Source organism: Spermophilus citellus, assembly GCF_964194105.1.
Source record: "Spermophilus citellus genome assembly, chromosome: 11".
Taxonomy (NCBI): Eukaryota; Metazoa; Chordata; class Mammalia; order Rodentia; family Sciuridae; genus Spermophilus; species Spermophilus citellus.
Window position 1 is genome coordinate 4,666,084 of NC_138192.1, and position 20,373 is coordinate 4,686,456.

Here is a 20,373-nt window from a genome sequence, read left to right on the forward strand (position 1 = left end):
AGTGTTACTGGAAACGAACGCTTCAACATAGAAGAACGAAATTTGGGGAACCAAGTCGCCTTCGTGTACTGATCGTTACCTGAAAGTATCATCCAGTTTGGCTGAAAAAATATTTGCTGAGATTTCTGGAGATTCGTAATTTTGGGAAGCCTGGCAACCCCTTTCCATGAAAGTGTTTCTCGCCTGTCACTGCTTAGGGCTACATCAAGAGGAATCCAAACATAGAGATAGAACGTGAAACTACTTTATTGTGTCAACTTTCAAGAAGCTAGCACAAACCGTGTTGGATTTAGAGTTCCAAATACATCTATCAATATAGGAGAAAACAGAGTGAAACCTAAAAATTCAAACTGTTATTGGAAACGAACGCTTCAACATAGAAGAACGAAATTTGGGGAACCAAGTCGCCTTAGTGTACTGATCATTACCTGAAAGTATCATCCTGTTTGGGTGAAGAAATATTTGCTGAGATTTCTGGAGATTTGTAATTTTGGGAAGCCTGGCAGCCCCTTTCCTTGAAAGTGTTTCTCGCCAGTCACTGCTTAGGGCTACATCAAGAGGAAACAAAACGTAGAGATAGAACGTGAAACTACTTTATTGTGTCAAGTTTCAAGAAGCTAGCACAAACCGTGTTGGATTTTGAGTTCCAAATACATCTATCAATATAGGAGAAAACAGAGTGAAACCTAAAAATTCAAACTCTTACTGGAAACGAACGCCTCAACATAGAAGAACGAAATTTGGGAAACCAAGTCGCATTCGTGTACTTATCATTACCTGAAAATATCATCCTGTTTGGGTGAAAAAATATTTGCTGAGATTTCTGGAGATTCGTAATTTTGAGAAGCCTGGCAACCCCTTTCAATGAAAGTGTTTCTCGCCAGTCACTGCTTAGGGCTACATCAAGAGGAAACAAAACATAGAGATGGAACGTGAAACTACATTATTGTGTCCAGTTTCAAGAAGCTAGCACAATCCATGTTGGATTTAGAGTTCCAAATACATCTATCAGTATAGGAGAAAACAGAGTGAAACCTAAAAATTCAAACTGTTACTGGAAACGAACGCTTCAACATAGAAGAACGAAATTTGGGGAACCAAGTCGCCTTCGTGTACTGATCATTACCTGAAAGTATCATCCTGTTTGGGTGAAAAAATATTTGCTGAGATTTCTGGAGATTCGTAATTTTGGGAAGCCTGGCAACCCCTTTCCATGAAAGTGTTTCTCGCCAGTCACTGCTTAGGGCTACACCAAGAGGAAACAAAACATAGAGATAGAACGTGAAACTACTTTATTGTGTCAAGTTTCAAGAAGCTAGCACAAACCGTGTTGGATTTAGAGTTCCAAATACATCTATCAATATAGGAGAAAACAGAGTGAAACCTAAAAATTCAAACTGTTACTGGAAACGAATGCCTCAACATAGAAGAACGAAATTTGGGGAATCAAGTCACCTTCGTGTACTGATCGTTACCTGAAAGTATCATCCAGTTCGGCTCAAATAATATTTGCTGAGATTTCTGGACATTCGTAATTTTGGGAAGCCTGGCAACCCCTTTCCATGAAAGTGTTTCTCGCCAGTCACTGCTTAGGGCTACATCAAGAGGAATCAAAACATAGGGATAGAACGTCAAACTACTTTATTGTGTCAAGTTTCAAGAAGCTAGAACAAACCGTGTTGGATTTAGAGTTCCAAATACATCTATCAATATAGGAGAAAACAGAGTGAAACCTAAAAATTCAAAGTGTTACTGGAAACGAACGCTTCAACATAGAAGAACGAAATTTGGGGAACCAAGTCGCTTTAGTGTACTGATCATTACCTGAAAGTATCATCCTGTTTGGGTGAAAAAATATTTGCTGAGATTTCTGGAGATTCGTAATTTTGGGAAGGCTGGCAACCCCTTTCCATGAAAGTGTTTCTCGCCAGTCACTGCTTAGGGCTACATCAAGAGGAATCAAAACGTAGAGATTGAATGTGAAACTACTTTATTGTGTCAACTTTCAAGAAGCTAGCACAAACCGTGTTGGATTTAGAGTTCCAAATACATCTATCAATATAGGAGAAAACAGAGTGAAACCTAAAAATTCAAACTGTTATTGGAAACGAACGCTTCAACATAGAAGAACGAAATTTGGGGAACCAAGTCGCCTTAGTGTACTGATCATTACCTGAAAGTATCATCCTGTTTGGGTGAAGAAATATTTGCTGAGATTTCTGGAGATTCGTAATTTTGGGAAGCCTGGCAGCCCCTTTCCATGAAAGTGTTTCTCGCCAGTCACTGCTTAGGGCTACATTAAGAGGAAACAAAACGTAGAAATAGAACGTGAAACTACTTTATTGTGTCAAGTTTCAAGAAGCTAGCACAAACCGTGTTGGATTTTGAGTTCCAAATACATCTATCAATATAGGAGAAAACAGAGTGAAACCTAAAAATTCAAACTGTTACTGGAAACGAACGCCTCAACATAGAAGAACGAAATTTGGGAAACCAAGTCGCCTTCGTGTACTTATCATTACCTGAAAGTATCATCCTGTTTGGGTGAAAAAATATTTGCTGAGATTTCGGGAGATTCGTAATTTTGAGAAGCCTGGCAACCCCTTTCAATGAAAGTGTTTCTCGCCAGTCACTGCTTAGGGCTACATCAAGAGGAATCAAAACGTAGAGATTGAATGTGAAACTACTTTATGGTGTCAAGTTTCAAGAAGCTAGCACAAACCGTGTTGGATTTAGAGTTCCAAATACATCTATCAATATAGGAGAAAACAGAGTGAAACCTAAAAATTCAAACTGTTACTGGAAACGAACGCTTCAACATAGAAGAACGAAATTTGGGGAACCAAGTCGCCTTCGTGTGCTGATCATTACCTGAAAGTATCATCCAGTTTGGGTGAAAAAAATATTTGCTGAGATTTCTGGAGATTCGTAATTTTGGGAAGCCTGGCAACCTCTTTCCATGGAAGTGTTTCTCGCATGTCACTTCTTAGGGCTACATCAAGAGGAAACAAAACATAGAGACAGAAGGTGAAACTACTTTATTGTGTCAAGTTTCAAGAAGCTAGCACAAACCGTGTTGGATTTAGAGTTCCAAATACATCTATCAATATAGGAGAAAACAGAGTGAAACCTAAAAATTCAAACTGTTACTGGAAACGAACGCTTCAACATAGAAGAACAAAATTTGGGGAACCAAGTCGCCTTCGTGTACTGATCGTTACCTGAAAGTATCATCCAGTTTGTGTGAAAAAATATTTGCTGAGATTTCTGGAGATTCGTAATTTTGGGAAGCCTGGCAACCCCTTTCCATGAAAGTGTTTCTCGCCTGTCACTGCTTAGGGCTACAGCAAGAGGAATCCAAACATAGAGATAGAACGTGAAACTACTTTATTGTGTCAAGTTTCAAGAAGCTAGCACAAACCGTGTTGGATTTAGAGTTCCAAATACATCTATCAATATAGGAGAAAACAGAGTGAAACCTAAAAATTCAAACTGTTACTGGAAAAGAACGCTTCAACATAGAAGAACGATATTTGGGGAACAAAGTCGCCTTCGTGTACTGATCATTACCTGAAAGTATCATCCAGTTTGGCTGAAATAATATTTGCTGAGATTTCTGGACATTCGTAATTTTGGGAAGCCTGGCAACCCCTTTCCATGAAAGTGTTTCTCGCCTGTCACTGCTTAGGGCTACATCAAGAGGAATCCAAACATAGAGATAGAACGTGAAACTACTTTATTGTGTCAACTTTCAAGAAGCTAGCACAAACCGTGTTGGATTTAGAGTTCCAAATACATCTATCAATATAGGAGAAAACAGAGTGAAACCTAAAAATTCAAACTGTTATTGGAAACGAACGCTTCAACATAGAAGAACGAAATTTGGGGAACCAAGTCGCCTTAGTGTACTGATCATTACCTGAAAGTATCATCCTGTTTGGGAGAAGAAATATTTGCTGAGATTTCTGGAAATTCGTAATTTTGGGAAGCCTGGCAGCCCCTTTCCATGAAAGTGTTTCTCGCCAGTCACTGCTTAGGGCTACATTAAGAGGAAACAAAACGTAGAAATAGAACGTGAAACTACTTTATTGTGTCAAGTTTCAAGAAGCTAGCACAAACCGTGTTGGATTTTGAGTTCCAAATACATCTATCAATATAGGAGAAAACAGAGTGAAACCTAAAAATTCAAACTGTTACTGGAAACGAACGCCTCAACATAGAAGAACGAAATTTGGGAAACCAAGTCGCCTTCGTGTACTTATCATTACCTGAAAGTATCATCCTGTTTGGGTGAAAAAATATTTGCTGAGATTTCTGGAGATTCGTAATTTTGAGAAGCCTGGCAACCCCTTTCAATGAAAGTGTTTCTCGCCAGTCACTGCTTAGGGCTACATCAAGAGGAATCAAAACGTAGAGATTGAACGTGAAACTACTTTATGGTGTCAAGTTTCAAGAAGCTAGCACAAACCGTGTTGGATTTAGAGTTCCAAATACATCTATCAATATAGGAGAAAACAGAGTGAAACCTAAAAATTCAAACTGTTACTGGAAACGAACGCTTCAACATAGAAGAACGAAATTTGGGGAACCAAGTCGCCTTAGTGTAGGGATCATTACCTGAAAGTATCATCCAGTTTGGGTGAAAAAATATTTGCTGAGATTTCTGGAGATTCGTAATTTTGGGAAGCCTGGCAACCCCTTTCCATGGAAGTGTTTCTCGCCTGTCACTGCTTAGGGCTACATCAAGAGGAAACAAAACATAGAGATAGAACTTGACACTACCTTATTGTGTCAAGTTTCAAGAAGCTAGCACAAACCGTGTTGGATTTAGAGTTCCAAATACATCTATCAATATAGGAGAAAACAGAGTGAAACCTAAAAATTCAAACTGTTACTGGAAACGAACGCTTCAACATAGAAGAACGAAATTTGGGGAACCAAGTCGCCTTCATGTACTGATCATTACTTGAAAGTAACATCCTGTTTGGGTGAAAAAAATATTTGCTGAGATTTCTGGAGATTCGTAATTTTGGGAAGCCTGGCAACCCCTTTCCATGAAAGTGTTTCTCGCCAGTCACTGCTTAGGGCTACATCAAGAGGAAACAAAACATAGAGATAGAACGTGAAACTGGTTTATTGTGTCAAGTTTCAAAAAGCTAGCACAAACCGTGTTGGATTTAGAGTTCCAAATACATCTATCAATATAGGAGAAAACAGAGTGAAACCTAAAAATTCAAACTGTTACTGGAAACGAACGCCTCAACATAGAAGAACGAAATTTGGGGAACAAGTCACCTTAGTGTACTGATCATTACCTGAAAGTATCATCCTGTTTGGGTGAAAAAATATTTGCTGAGATTTCTGGAGATTCGTAATTTTGGGAAGCCTGGCAACCCCTTTCCATGAAAGTGTTTCTCGCCTGTCACTGCTTAGGGCTACATTAAGAGGAAACAAAACACAGAGACAGAACGTGAAACTACTTTATTGTGTCAAGTTTCAAGAAGGTAGCACAAACCGTGTTGGATTTAGAGTTCCAAATACATCTATCAATATAGGAGAAAACAGAGTGAAACCTAAAAATTCAAACTGTTACTGGAAACGAACGCTTCAACATAGAAGAACGAAATTTGGGGAACCAAGTCGCCTTCGTGTACTGATCGTTACCTGAAAGTATCATCCAGTTTGGCTGAAAAAATATTTGCTTAGATTTCTGGAGATTCGTAATTTTGGGAAGCCTGGAAACCCCTTTCCATGAAAGTGTTTCTCGCCTGTCACTGCTTAGGGCTACATCAAGAGGAAACAAAACATAGAGATAGAACGTGAAACTACTTTATTGTGTGAAGTTTCAAGAACCTAGCACAAACCGTGTTGGATTTAGAGTTCCAAATACATCTATCAATATAGGAGAAAACAGAGTGAAACCTAAAAATTCAAACTGTTACTGGAAACGAACGCTTCAACATAGAAGAACGAAATTTGGGGAACCAAGTTGCCTTCGTGTACTGATCGTTACCTGAAAGTATCATCCAGTTTGGCTGAAAAAATATTTGCTGAGATTTCTGGAGATTCGTAATTTTGGGAAGCCTGGCAACCCCTTTCCATGAAAGTGTTTCTCGCCTGTCACTGCTTAGGGCTACATCAAGAGGAATCCAAACATAGAGATAGAATGTGAAACTACTTTATTGTGTCAACTTTCAAGAAGCTAGCACAAACCGTGTTGGATTTAGAGTTCCAAATACATCTATCAATATAGGAGAAAACACAGTGAAACCTAAAAATTCAAACTGTTATTGGAAACGAACGCTTCAACATAGAAGAACGGAATTTGGGGAACCAAGTCGCCTTAGTGTACTGAGCATTACCTGAAAGTATCATCCTGTTTGGGTGAAGAAATATTTGCTGAGATTTCTGGAGATTCGTAATTTTGGGAAGCCTGCAGCCCCTTTCCATGAAAGTGTTTCTCGCCAGTCACTGCTTAGGGCTACATCAAGAGGAATCAAAACGTAGAGATAGAACGTGAAACTACTTTATTGTGTCAAGTTTCAAGAAGCTAGCACAAACCGTGTTGGATTTAGAGTTCCAAATACATCTATCAATATAGGAGAAAACAGAGTGAAACCTAAAAATTCAAAGTGTTACTGGAAACGAACGCTTCAACATAGAAGAACGAAATTTGGGGAACCAAGTCGCCTTCGTGTACTGATCGTTATCTGAAAGTATCATCCAGTTTGGCTGAAAAAATATTTGCTGAGATTTCTGGAGATTCGTAATTTTGGGAAGCCTGGCAACCCCTTTCCATGAAAGTGTTTCTCGCCTGTCACTGCTTAGGGCTACATCAAGAGGAATCCAAACATAGAGATAGAACGTGAAACTACTTTATTGTGTCAAGTTTCAAGAAGCTAGCACAAACCGTGTTGGATTTAGAGTTCCAAATACATCTATCAATATAGGAGAAAACAGAGTGAAACCTAAAAATTCAAACTGTTACTGGAAACGAACGCTTCAACATAGAAGAACGAAATTTGGGGAACCAAGTCGCCTTAGTGTACTGATCATTACCTGAAAGTATCATCCTGTTTGGGTGAAGAAATATTTGCTGAGATTTCTGGAGATTCGTAATTTTGGGAAGCCTGGCAGCCCCTTTCCATGAAAGTGTTTCTCGCCAGTCACTGCTTAGGGCTACATCAAGAGGAAACAAATCGTAGAGATAGAACGTGAAACTATTTTATTGTGTCAAGTTTCAAGAAGCTAGCACAAACCGTGTTGGATTTTGAGTTACAAATACATCTATCAATATAGGAGAAAACAGAGTGAAAAATAAAAATTCAAACTGTTACTGGAAACGAACGCCTCAACATAGAAGAACGAAATTTGGGGAACCAAGTCGCCTTCGTGTACTTATCATTACCTGAAAGTATCATCCTGTTTGGGTGAAAAAATATTTGCTGAGATTTCTGGAGATTTGTAATTTTGAGAAGCCTGGCAACCCCGTTCAATGAAAGTGTTTCTCGCCAGTCACTGCTTAGGGCTACATCAAGAGGAAACAAAACATAGAGATGGAACTGAAACTACATTATTGTGTCAAGTTTCAAGAAGCTAGCACAAACCGTGTTGGATTTAGAGTTCCAAATACATCTATCAATATAGGAGAAAACAGAGTGAAACCTAAAAATTCAAACTGTTACTGGAAACGAACGCCTCAACATAGAAGAACGAAATTTGGGGAATCAAGTCACCTTCGTGTACTGATCGTTACCTGAAAGTATCATCCAGTTTGGCTGAAAAAATATTTGCTGAGATTTCTGGAGATTCGTAATTTTGGGAAGCCTGGCAACCCCTTTCCATGAAAGTGTTTCTCGCCTGTCACTGCTTAGGGCTACATCAAGAGGAAACAAAACATAGAGATAGAACGTGAAACTACTTTATTGTGTCAAGTTTCAAGAACCTAGCACAAACCGTGTTGGATTTAGAGTTCCAAATACATCTATCAATATAGGAGAAAACAGAGTGAAACCTAAAAATTCAAAGTGTTACTGGAAACGAACGCTTCAACATAGAAGAACTAAATTTGGGGAACCAAGTCGCCTTAGTGTACTGATCTTTACCTGAAAGTATCATCCTGTTTGGGTGAAAAAATATTTGCTGAGATTTCTGGAGATTCGTAATTTTGGGAAGCTTGGCAACCCCTTTCCATGAAAGTGTTTCTCGCCTGTCAGTGCTTAGAGCTACATCAATAGGAATCCAAACATAGAGATAGAATGTGAAACTACTTTATTGTGTCAAGTTTCAAGAAGCTAGCACAAACCGTGTTGGATTTAGAGTTCCAAATACATCTATCAATATAGGAGAAAACAGAGTGAAACCTAAAAATTCAAACTGTTACTGGAAACGAACGCTTCAACATAGAAGAACGAAATTTGGGGAACCAAGTCGCCTTAGGTTATTGATCATTACCTGAAAGTATCATCCTGTTTGGGTGAAAAAATATTTGCTGAGATTTCTGGAGATTCGTAATTTTGGGAAGCCTGGCAACCCCTTTCCATGAAAATGTTTCTTGCCTGTCACTGCTTAGGGCTACAGCAAGAGGAATCCAAACATAGAGATAGAACGTGAAACTACTTTATTGTGTCAAGTTTCAAGAAGCTAGCAAAATCCGTGTTGGATTTAGAGTTCCAAATACATCTATCAATATAGGAGAAAACAGAGTGAAACCTAAAAATTCAAACTGTTACTGGAAACGAACGCTTCAACATAGAAGAACGATATTTGGGGAACCAAGTCGCCTTCATGTACTGATCATTACCTGAAAGTATCATCCAGTTTGGCTGAAATAATATTTGCTGAGATTTCTGGACATTCGCAATTTTGGGAAGCCTGGCAACCCCTTTCCATGAAAGTGTTTCTCGCCAGTCACTGCTTAGGGCTACATCAAGAGGAATCAAAACATAGGGATAGAACGTGAAACTACTTTATTGTGTCAAGTTTCAAGAAGCTAGCACAAACCGTGTTGGATTTAGAGTTCCAAATACATCTATCAATATAGGAGAAAACAGAGTGAAACCTAAAAATTCAAACTGTTACTGGAAACGAACGCTTCAACATAGAAGAACGAAATTTGGGGAACCAAGTCGCCTTCATGTACTGATCATTACCTGAAAGTGTCATCCAGTTTGGGTGAAGAAATATTTGCTGAGATTTCTGGAGATTCGTAATTTTGGGAAGCCTGGCAACCCCTTTCCATGGAAGTGTTTCTCGCCTGTCAATGCTTAGGGCTACATCAAGAGGAAACAAAACATAGATATAGAATGTGAAACTACTTTATTGTGTCAAGTTTCAAGAAGCTAGCACAAACCGTGTTGGATTTAGAGTTCCAAATACATCTATCAATATAGGAGAAAACAGAGTGAAACCTAAATATTCAAACTGTTACTGGAAACGAACGCTTCAACTTAGAAGAACGAAATTTGGGGAACCAAGTCACCTTCGTGTACTGATCATTACCTGAAAGTATCATCCAGTTTGGGTGAAAAAATAATTGCTGAGATTTCTGGAGATTCTTAATTTTGGGAAGCTTGGCAACCCCTTTCCATGAAAGTGTTTCTCGCCAGTCACTGCTTAGGGCTAAATCAAGAGGAATCAAAACATAGAGATAGAACGTGAAACTACTTTATTGTGTCAAGTTTCAAGAAGCTAGCACAAACCGTGTTGGATTTAGAGTTCCAAATACATCTATCAATATAGGAGAAAACAGAGTGAAACCTAAAAATTCAAACTGTTACTGGAAACGAACGCTTCAACATAGAAGAACGAAATTTGGGGAACCAAGTCACCTTAGTGTACTGATCATTACCTGAAATTATCATCCTGTTTGGGTGAAAAAATATTTGCTGAGATTTCTGGAGATCCGTAATTTTGGGAAGCCTGGCAACCCCTTTCCATGAAAGTGTTTCTCGCCAGTCACTGCTTAGGGTTACATCAAGAGGAAACAAAACATGGAAACAGAACGTGAAACTACTTTATTGTGTCAAGTTTCAAGAAGCTAGCAAAAACCGTGTTGCATTTAGAGTTCAAATACATCTATCAATATAGGAGAAAACAGAGTGAAACCTAAAAATTCAAACTGTTACTGGAAACGAACGCTTCAACATAGAATAACGAAATTTGGGGAACCAAGTCGCCTTAGTGTAGGGATCATTACCTGAAAGTATCATCCAGTTTGGGTGAAAAAATATTTGCTGAGATTTCTGGAGATTCGTAATTTTGGGAAGCCTGGCAACCCCTTTCCATGGAAGTGTTTCTCGCCTGTCACTGCTTAGGGCTACATCAAGAGGAAACAAAACATAGAGATAGAACGTGACACTACTTTATTGTGTCAAGTTTCAAGAAGCTAGCACAAACCGTGTTGGATTTAGAGTTCCAAATACATCTATCAATATAGGAGAAAACAGAGTGAAACCTAAAAATTCAAACTGTTACTGGAAACGAACGCTTCAACATAGAAGAACGAAATTTGGGGAACCAAGTCGCCTTCATGTACTGATCATTACCTGAAAGTATCATCCTGTTTGGGTGAAAAAAATATTTGCTGAGATTTCTGGAGATTCGTAATTTTGGGAAGCCTGGCAACCCCTTTCCATGAAAGTGTTTCTCGCCAGTCACTGCTTAGGGCTACATCAAGAGGAAACAAAACATAGAGATAGAACGTGAAACTGGTTTATTGTGTCAAGTTTCAAAAAGCTAGCACAAACCGTGTTGGATTTAGAGTTCCAAATACATCTATCAATATAGGAGAAAACAGAGTGAAACCTAAAAATTCAAACTGTTACTGGAAACGAACGCCTCAACATAGAAGAACAAAATTTGGGGAACAAGTCACCTTAGTGTACTGATCATTACCTGAAAGTATCATCCTGTTTGGGTGAAAAAATATTTGCTGAGATTTCTGGAGATTCGTAATTTTGGGAAGCCTGGCAACCCCTTTCCATGAAAGTGTTTCTCGCCTGTCATTGCTTAGGGCTACATTAAGAGGAAACAAAACACAGAGACAGAACGTGAAACTACTTTATTGTGTCAAGTTTCAAGAAGGTAGCACAAACCGTGTTGGATTTAGAGTTCCAAATACATCTATCAATATAGGAGAAAACAGAGTGAAACCTAAAAATTCAAACTGTTACTGGAAACGAACGCTTCAACATAGAAGAACGAAATTTGGGGAACCAAGTCGCCTTCGTGTACTGATCGTTACCTGAAAGTATCATCCAGTTTGGCTGAAAAAATATTTGCTTAGATTTCTGGAGATTCGTAATTTTGGGAAGCCTGGAAACCCCTTTCCATGAAAGTGTTTCTCGCCTGTCACTGCTTAGGGCTACATCAAGAGGAAACAAAACATAGAGATAGAACGTGAAACTACTTTATTGTGTGAAGTTTCAAGAACCTAGCACAAACCGTGTTGGATTTAGAGTTCCAAATACATCTATCAATATAGGAGAAAACAGAGTGAAACCTAAAAATTCAAACTGTTACTGGAAACGAACGCTTCAACATAGAAGAACGATATTTGGGGAACCAAGTCGCCTTCATATACTGATCATTACCTGAAAGTATCATCCAGTTTGGCTTAAATAATATTTGCTGAGATTTCTGGACATTCATAATTTTGGGAAGCCTGGCAACCCCTTTCCATGAAAGTGTTTCTCGCCAGTCACTGCTTAGGGCTACATCAAGAGGAATCAAAACATAGGGATAGAACGTGAAACTACTTTATTGTGTCAAGTTTCAAGAAGCTAGCACAAACCGTGTTGGATTTAGAGTTCCAAATACATCTATCAATATAGGAGAAAACAGAGTGAAACCTAAAAATTCAAACTGTTACTGGAAACGAACGCTTCAACATAGAAGAACGAAATTTGGGGAACCAAGTCGCCTTCGTGTACTGATCATTACCTGAAAGTATCATCCAGTGTGGGTGAAAAAATATTTGCTGAGATTTCTGGAGATTCGTAATTTTTGGAAGCCTGGCAACCCCTTTCCATGAAAATGTTTCTCGCCAGTCACTGCTTAGAGCTACATCAAGAGGAATCAAAACATAGAGATAGAACGTGAAACTACTTTATTGTGTCAAGTTTCAAGAAGCTAGCACAAACCGTGTTGGATTTAGAGTTCCAAATACATCTATCAATATAGGAGAAAACAGAGTGAAACCTAAAAATTCAAACTGTTACTGGAAACGAACGCTTCAACATAGAAGAACGAAATTTGGGGAACCAAGTCACCTAGTGTACTGATCATTACCTGAAAGTATCATCCTGTTTGGGTGAAAAAATATTTGCTGAGATTTCTGGAGATTCGTAATTTTGGGAAGCCTGGCAACCCCTTTCCATTAAAGTGTTTCTCGCCAGTCACTGCTTAGGGCTACATCAAGAGGAAACAAAACATAGAGACAGAACGTGAAACTACTTTATTGTGTCAAGTTTCAAGAACCTAGCACAAACCGTGTTGGATTTAGAGTTCCAAATACATCTATCAATATAGGAGAAAACAGAGTGAAACCTAAAAATTCAAACTGTTACTGGAAACGAACGCTTCAACATAGAAGAACGAAATTTGGGGAACCAAGTCGCCTTCGTGTACTGATCATTACTTGAAAGTATCATCCAGTGTGGGTGAAAAAAATATTTGCTGAGATTTCTGGAGATTCGTAATTTTGGGAAGCCTGGCAACCCCTTTCCATGAAAAAGTTTCTCGCCTGTCAGTGCTTAGGGCTACATCAAGAGGAATCAAAACATAGAGATAGAACGTGAAACTACTTTATTGTGTCAAGTTTCAAGAAGCTAGCACAAACCGTCTTGGATTTAGAGTTCCAAATACATCTATCAATATAGGAGAAAACAGAGTGAAACCTAAAAATTCAAACTGTTACTGGAAACGAACGCTTCAACATAGAAGAACGAAATTTGGGGAACCAAGTCACCTTAGTGTACTGATCATTACCTGAAAGTATCATCCTGTTTGGGTGAAAAAATATTTGCTGAGATTTCTGGAGATTCGTAATTTTGGGAAGCCTGGCAACCCCTTTCCATGAAAGTGTTTCTCGCCAGTCACTGCACAGGGCTACATCAAGAGGAAACAAAACATAGAGACAGAACGTGAAACTACTTTATTGTGTCAAGTTTCAAGAAGCTAGCACAAACCGTGTTGGATTTAGAGTTCCAAATACATCTATCAATATAGGAGAAAACAGAGTTAAACCTAAAAATTCAAACTGTTACTGGAAACGAACGCTTCAACATAGAAGAACAAAATTTGGGGAACCAATTCGCCTTAGTGTAGTGATCATTACCTGAAAGTATCATCCAGTTGGGGTGAAAAAATATTTGCTGAGATTTCTGGAGATTCGTAATTTTGGGAAGCCTGGCAACCCCTTTCCATGAAAGTGTTTCTGGCCAGTCACAGCTTAGGGCTTCGTCAAGAGGAATCAAAACAGAGATAGAACGTGAAACTACTTTATTGTGTCAAGTTTCAAGAAGCTAGCACAAACCGTGTTGGATTTAGAATTCCACATACATCTATCAATATAGGAGAAAACAGAGTGAAACCTAAAAATTCAAACTGTTACTGGAAACGAACGCTTCAACATAGAAGAACGAAATTTGGGGAACCAAGTCGCTTTCGTGTAGTGATCATTACCTGAAAGTATCATCCAGTTTGGGTGAAAAAATAATTGCTGAGATTTCTGGAGATTCGTAATTTTGGGAAGCCTGGCAACCCCTTTCCATGAAAGTGTTTCTCGGGAGTCACTGCTTAGGGCTACATCAAGAGGAATCAAAACATAGAGATAGAACGTGAATCTACTTTATTGTGTCAAGTTTCAAGAAGCTAGCACAAACCGTGTTGGATTTAGAGTTCCAAATACATCTATCAATATAGGAGAAAACAGAGTGAAACCTAAAAATTCAAACTGTTACTGGAAACGAACGCTTCAACATAGAAGAACGAAATTTGGGGAACCAAGTCACCTTAGTGTACTGATCATTACCTGAAAGTATCATCCTGTTTGGGTGAAAAAATATTTGCTGAGATTTCTGGAGATTCGTAATTTTGGGAAGCCTGGCAACCCCTTTCCATGAAAGTGTTTCTCGCCAGTCACTGCTTAGGGCTACATCAAGAGGAAACAAAACATAGAGAAAGAACGTGAAACTACTTTATTGTGTCAAGTTTCAAGAAGCTAGCACAACCCGTGTTGGATTTAGAGTTACAAATACATCTATCAATATAGGAGAAAACAGAGTGAAACCTAAAAATTCAAACTGTTACTGGAAACGAACGCTTCAACATAGAAGAACGAAATTTGGGGAACCAAGTCGCCTTCGTGTACTGATAATTACCTGAAAGTATCATCCAGTTTGGGTGAAAAAATATTTGCTGAGATTTCTGGAGATTCGTAATTTTGGGAAGCCTGGCAACCCCTTTCCATGAAAGTGTTTCTCGCCAGTCACTGCTTAGGGCTACATCAAGAGGAAACAAAACATAGAGAAAGAACGTGAAACTACTTTATTGTGTCAAGTTTCAAGAAGCTAGCACAACCCGTGTTGGATTTAGAGTTACAAATACATCTATCAATATAGGAGAAAACAGAGTGAAACCTAAAAATTCAAACTGTTACTGGAAACGAACGCTTCAACATAGAAGAACGAAATTTGGGGAACCAAGTCGCCTTCGTGTACTGATCATTACCTGAAAGTATCATCCAGTTTGGGTGAAAAAATATTTGCTGAGATTTCTGGAGATTCGTAATTTGGGAAGCCTGTCAACCCCTTTTTATGGAAGTGTTTCTCGCCTGTCACTGCTTAGGGCTACATCAAGAGGAATCCAAACATAGAGATAGAATGTGAAACTACTTTATTGTGTCAAGTTTCAAGAAGCTAGCACAAACCGTGTTGGATTTAGAGTTCCAAATACATCTATCAATATAGGAGAAAACAGAGTGAAACCTAAAAATTCAAACTGTTACTGGAAACGAACGCTTCAACATAGAAGAACGAAATTTGGGGCACCAAGTCACCTTAGTGTACTGATCATTACCTGAAAGTATCATCCTGTTTGGGTAAAAATTATTTGCTGAGATTTCTGGAGATTCGTAATTTTGGGAAGCCTGTCAACCCCTTTTTATGGAAGTGTTTTTCGCCTGTCACTGCTTAGGGCTACATCAAGAGGAAAGAAAACATAGAGATAGAACGTGAAACTACTTTATTGTGTGAAGTTTCAAGAACCTAGCACAAACCGTGTTGGATTTAGAGTTCCAAATACATCTATCAATATAGGAGAAAACAGAGTGAAACCTAAAAATTCAAACTGTTACTGGAAACGAACGCTTCAACATAGAAGAACGATATTTGGGGAACCAAGTCGCCTTCATATACTGATCATTACCTGAAAGTATCATCCAGTTTGGCTTAAATAATATTTGCTGAGATTTCTGGACATTCATAATTTTGGGAAGCCTGGCAACCCCTTTCCATGAAAGTGTTTCTCGCCAGTCACTGCTTAGGGCTACATCAAGAGGAATCAAAACATAGGGATAGAACGTGAAACTACTTTATTGTGTCAAGTTTCAAGAAGCTAGCACAAACCGTGTTGGATTTAGAGTTCCAAATACATCTATCAATATAGGAGAAAACAGAGTGAAACCTAAAAATTCAAACTGTTACTGGAAACGAACGCTTCAACATAGAAGAACGAAATTTGGGGAACCAAGTCGCCTTCGTGTACTGATCATTACCTGAAAGTATCATCCAGTGTGGGTGAAAAAATATTTGCTGAGATTTCTGGAGATTCGTAATTTTTGGAAGCCTGGCAACCCCTTTCCATGAAAATGTTTCTCGCCAGTCACTGCTTAGAGCTACATCAAGAGGAATCAAAACATAGAGATAGAACGTGAAACTACTTTATTGTGTCAAGTTTCAAGAAGCTAGCACAAACCGTGTTGGATTTAGAGTTCCAAATACATCTATCAATATAGGAGAAAACAGAGTGAAACCTAAAAATTCAAACTGTTACTGGAAACGAACGCTTCAACATAGAAGAACGAAATTTGGGGAACCAAGTCACCTAGTGTACTGATCATTACCTGAAAGTATCATCCTGTTTGGGTGAAAAAATATTTGCTGAGATTTCTGGAGATTCGTAATTTTGGGAAGCCTGGCAACCCCTTTCCATTAAAGTGTTTCTCGCCAGTCACTGCTTAGGGCTACATCAAGAGGAAACAAAACATAGAGACAGAACGTGAAACTACTTTATTGTGTCAAGTTTCAAGAACCTAGCACAAACCGTGTTGGATTTAGAGTTCCAAATACATCTATCAATATAGGAGAAAACAGAGTGAAACCTAAAAATTCAAACTGTTACTGGAAACGAACGCTTCAACATAGAAGAACGAAATTTGGGGAACCAAGTCGCCTTCGTGTACTGATCATTACTTGAAAGTATCATCCAGTGTGGGTGAAAAAAATATTTGCTGAGATTTCTGGAGATTCGTAATTTTGGGAAGCCTGGCAACCCCTTTCCATGAAAAAGTTTCTCGCCTGTCAGTGCTTAGGGCTACATCAAGAGGAATCAAAACATAGAGATAGAACGTGAAACTACTTTATTGTGTCAAGTTTCAAGAAGCTAGCACAAACCGTCTTGGATTTAGAGTTCCAAATACATCTATCAATATAGGAGAAAACAGAGTGAAACCTAAAAATTCAAACTGTTACTGGAAACGAACGCTTCAACATAGAAGAACGAAATTTGGGGAACCAAGTCACCTTAGTGTACTGATCATTACCTGAAAGTATCATCCTGTTTGGGTGAAAAAATATTTGCTGAGATTTCTGGAGATTCGTAATTTTGGGAAGCCTGGCAACCCCTTTCCATGAAAGTGTTTCTCGCCAGTCACTGCACAGGGCTACATCAAGAGGAAACAAAACATAGAGACAGAACGTGAAACTACTTTATTGTGTCAAGTTTCAAGAAGCTAGCACAAACCGTGTTGGATTTAGAGTTCCAAATACATCTATCAATATAGGAGAAAACAGAGTGAAACCTAAAAATTCAAACTGTTACTGGAAACGAACGCTTCAACATAGAAGAACAAAATTTGGGGAACCAATTCGCCTTAGTGTAGTGATCATTACCTGAAAGTATCATCCAGTTGGGGTGAAAAAATATTTGCTGAGATTTCTGGAGATTCGTAATTTTGGGAAGCCTGGCAACCCCTTTCCATGAAAGTGTTTCTGGCCAGTCACAGCTTAGGGCTTCGTCAAGAGGAATCAAAACAGAGATAGAACGTGAAACTACTTTATTGTGTCAAGTTTCAAGAAGCTAGCACAAACCGTGTTGGATTTAGAATTCCACATACATCTATCAATATAGGAGAAAACAGAGTGAAACCTAAAAATTCAAACTGTTACTGGAAACGAACGCTTCAACATAGAAGAACGAAATTTGGGGAACCAAGTCGCTTTCGTGTAGTGATCATTACCTGAAAGTATCATCCAGTTTGGGTGAAAAAATAATTGCTGAGATTTCTGGAGATTCGTAATTTTGGGAAGCCTGGCAACCCCTTTCCATGAAAGTGTTTCTCGGGAGTCACTGCTTAGGGCTACATCAAGAGGAATCAAAACATAGAGATAGAACGTGAATCTACTTTATTGTGTCAAGTTTCAAGAAGCTAGCACAAACCGTGTTGGATTTAGAGTTCCAAATACATCTATCAATATAGGAGAAAACAGAGTGAAACCTAAAAATTCAAACTGTTACTGGAAACGAACGCTTCAACATAGAAGAACGAAATTTGGGGAACCAAGTCACCTTAGTGTACTGATCATTACCTGAAAGTATCATCCTGTTTGGGTGAAAAAATATTTGCTGAGATTTCTGGAGATTCGTAATTTTGGGAAGCCTGGCAACCCCTTTCCATGAAAGTGTTTCTCGCCAGTCACTGCTTAGGGCTACATCAAGAGGAAACAAAACATAGAGAAAGAACGTGAAACTACTTTATTGTGTCAAGTTTCAAGAAGCTAGCACAACCCGTGTTGGATTTAGAGTTACAAATACATCTATCAATATAGGAGAAAACAGAGTGAAACCTAAAAATTCAAACTGTTACTGGAAACGAACGCTTCAACATAGAAGAACGAAATTTGGGGAACCAAGTCGCCTTCGTGTACTGATAATTACCTGAAAGTATCATCCAGTTTGGGTGAAAAAATATTTGCTGAGATTTCTGGAGATTCGTAATTTTGGGAAGCCTGGCAACCCCTTTCCATGAAAGTGTTTCTCGCCAGTCACTGCTTAGGGCTACATCAAGAGGAAACAAAACATAGAGAAAGAACGTGAAACTACTTTATTGTGTCAAGTTTCAAGAAGCTAGCACAACCCGTGTTGGATTTAGAGTTACAAATACATCTATCAATATAGGAGAAAACAGAGTGAAACCTAAAAATTCAAACTGTTACTGGAAACGAACGCTTCAACATAGAAGAACGAAATTTGGGGAACCAAGTCGCCTTCGTGTACTGATCATTACCTGAAAGTATCATCCAGTTTGGGTGAAAAAATATTTGCTGAGATTTCTGGAGATTCGTAATTTGGGAAGCCTGTCAACCCCTTTTTATGGAAGTGTTTCTCGCCTGTCACTGCTTAGGGCTACATCAAGAGGAATCCAAACATAGAGATAGAATGTGAAACTACTTTATTGTGTCAAGTTTCAAGAAGCTAGCACAAACCGTGTTGGATTTAGAGTTCCAAATACATCTATCAATATAGGAGAAAACAGAGTGAAACCTAAAAATTCAAACTGTTACTGGAAACGAACGCTTCAACATAGAAGAACGAAATTTGGGGCACCAAGTCACCTTAGTGTACTGATCATTACCTGAAAGTATCATCCTGTTTGGGTAAAAATTATTTGCTGAGATTTCTGGAGATTCGTAATTTTGGGAAGCCTGTCAACCCCTTTTTATGGAAGTGTTTTTCGCCTGTCACTGCTTAGGGCTACATCAAGAGGAAAGAAAACATAGAGATAGAACGTGAAACTACTTTATTGTGTCAAGTTTCAAGAAGCTAGCACAAACCGTGTTGGATTTAGAGTTCCAAATACATCTATCAATATAGGAGAAAACAGAGTGAAACCTAAAAATTCAAACTGTTACTGGAAACGAACGCTTCAACATAGAAGAACGAAATTTGGGGCACCAAGTCACCTTAGTGTACTGATCATTACCTGAAAGTATCATCCTGTTTGGGTGAAAAAATATATGCTGAGATTTCTGGAGATTCGTAATTTTTGGAAGCCTGGCAACCCCTATCCATGAAAGTGTTTCTCGCCAGTCACTGCTTAGGGCTACATTAAGAGGAAACAAAACATAGAGACAGAACGTGAAACTACTTTATTTTGTCAAGTTTCAAGAACCTAGCACAAACCGTGTTGGATTTAGAGTTCCAAATACATCTATCAATATAGGAGAAAACAGAGTGAAACCTAAAAATTCAAACTGTTACTGGAAACGAACGCTTCAACATAGAAGAACGAAATTTGGGGAACCAAGTCGCCTTCATGTACTGATCATTACCTGAAAGTGTCATCCAGTTTGGGTGAAGAAATATTTGCTGAGATTTCTGGAGATTCGTAATTTTGGGAAGCCTGGCAACCCCTTTCCATGAAAGTGTTTCTCGCCAGTCACTGCTTAGGGCTACATCAAGAGGAAACAAAACATAGAGATAGAACGTGAAACTGGTTTATTGTGTCAAGTTTCAAAAAGCTAGCACAAACCGTGTTGGATTTAGAGTTCCAAATACATCTATCAATATAGGAGAAAACAGAGTGAAACCTAAAAATTCAAACATTACTGGAAACGAACGCCTCAACATAGAAGAACGAAATTTGGGGAACAAGTCACCTTAGTGTACTGATCATTACCTGAAAGTATCATCCTGTTTGGGTGAAAAAATATTTGCTGAGATTTCTGGAGATTCGTAATTTTGGGAAGCCTGGCAACCCCTTTCCATGAAAGTGTTTCTCGCCTGTCACTGCTTAGGGCTACATTAAGAGGAAACAAAACACAGAGACAGAACGTGAAACTACTTTATTGTGTCAAGTTTCAAGAAGGTAGCACAAACCGTGTTGGATTTAGAGTTCCAAATACATCTATCAATATAGGAGAAAACAGAGTGAAACCTAAAAATTCAAACTGTTACTGGAAACGAACGCTTCAACATAGAAGAACGAAATTTGGGGAACCAAGTCGCCTTCGTGTACTGATCGTTACCTGAAAGTATCATCCAGTTTGGCTGAAAAAATATTTGCTTAGATTTCTGGAGATTCGTAATTTT